General features: G+C 34.8%; 1 non-coding gene across 1 annotated transcript; it reads right to left on the reverse strand.

The window, feature by feature from the left end:
* Positions 1 to 714: 714 nt before the first annotated feature.
* On the reverse strand, positions 715 to 820 carry LOC148763560 (small nucleolar RNA R71). Its single transcript, XR_016025652.1, has one exon. It is a non-coding gene; the product is annotated as a small nucleolar RNA R71 (small nucleolar RNA).
* Between the last annotated feature and the right edge of the window lie 909 nt (positions 821 to 1,729).

The raw sequence follows: 1,729 nt of genomic DNA on the forward strand, positions 1-1,729 counted from the left end.
TCAATTCTCTGTGGGATCAACACTCTACTCATCTCTATATTATCTTTGCAATACGTGCACTTGCGTGAGTAGAAAATTGAACAACAAGTTTTTGGCGCCGTTGTCAGGGAATTGATTTTTAATTCTTTTTTGTTAATATTAATACCAAGCACTCTTAATTTTAATCTAGACTTTTCTTTTCTTTAATTTTTTTAGGTACTTTTGGTCATTGTATGCGAAGAGCCCAAAATTTGAAAATTGTTCCTTTTGATCCAGAAATTGAAAAAACTTTTCACAAACTTCGAAGGAAAAATAAAAAAAATTTTGCTTCAAGTAAAACAATGGTTGATCAATAAGAGGAAGAGACCAAGCCTTTGAGAGATTATGTAGTCCCATAACTACAAAATCTCCACTCTAGTATCCAAAGACCTCCTATTCAAGCCAACAATTTTGAAATTAAGCCATCAATCATTCAGATGATTCAGACTGCTATTTAGTTTGAGGGTTTGCCTAATGATGATCCGAATGCTCATATTGTAAATTTCCTGAAAATCTGCGATACATTCAAAGCCAATGGTGTTACTGATGATGCCATAAGATTGAGGCTTTTCCCCTTTTCGTTGAGAGATAAAGCAAAGAGTTGGTTAAATTTGCTTCCTGCTGGTTCCATTAATACTTAGGATGATTTGGCTTAAAAATTCTTAGCAAAATTCTTCTCACTTGCAAAGTCAGCAAAGATGCGGAATGATATCACTTCTTTCATGCAATTTGATTCTGAATCATTATATGAGGCTTGGGAGAGGTATAAGGATTTGATGAGAAGATGTCCTCACCATGAATTACCTAAGTGGCTGCAAGTTTAGACTTTTTATAATGGTTTGTTGGGACCTTTTAGAGCTACCATTGATGCTGCCGCTAGAGGTGCACTCATGAGTAAATCCATTGATGAGGCTTATGATTTGCTTGAAGAGATAGCTTCTAATAATTATCAATAGCCATCTAAAAGATTGGGTACAAGAAAAATTACTGGAATTCATGAATTAGATGTGATAAACACTGTCTCTACACAATTGGCCTTTCTCGCAAAGAAAATAGATAAACTGAGTGTTAATGTTATTCAGAACTCCTTTATGACATTTGAATTTTGTGGGGAAAGACATTCCAATGACAATTGTTCCATCTATTCTGAGTCTTGTCAATTTGTTGGATATAGGCAAAGAACAATCCCTATCCCAACACTTGCAATCCTGGTTGGAGGAATCATCCTAATCTTTCATAGAATAACAACCAAGGGTCTACATCAACGGCTAAGTCAAACTTTCCCTTTGGATTTCCAACTACAGCCCCTATGCTAGAGAAAAAGCCTTCGATGGAGGATATGTTCATGCAATTCATGACAAAGTTGATGCATTCATGACAAAGACTGATGCATTCATAACAAAGACTGATGCATTTTTGATAAAGACTGATGCCTCCATTCAAAATCAAGCAGCATTAATTAAAAATCTTGAGATGAAAGTAGGCCAACTTGCCACTACTTTAAATACTTGACCTCATGGTACCTTACCATGTGATACTGAACCTAATCCAAGAAGAGAAGGTAAGGAACATTGTAAGGCAATCCATCTTCGCAATGGAAAAGAGGTAAGTAGTAAGGTTTTAAATCCAGAAATTTCAATTCAATTTGATAAAAAAGAAATTGAAAAAGATGTTGAAAAAGAAATTGTAGTTGAAAAATTTACTGAAGATT

Source organism: Theobroma cacao, chromosome 3 (genome assembly GCF_053813885.1).
Source record: "Theobroma cacao isolate CCN51 chromosome 3, ASM5381388v1, whole genome shotgun sequence".
In the NCBI taxonomy this organism is placed as follows: domain Eukaryota; kingdom Viridiplantae; phylum Streptophyta; class Magnoliopsida; order Malvales; family Malvaceae; genus Theobroma; species Theobroma cacao.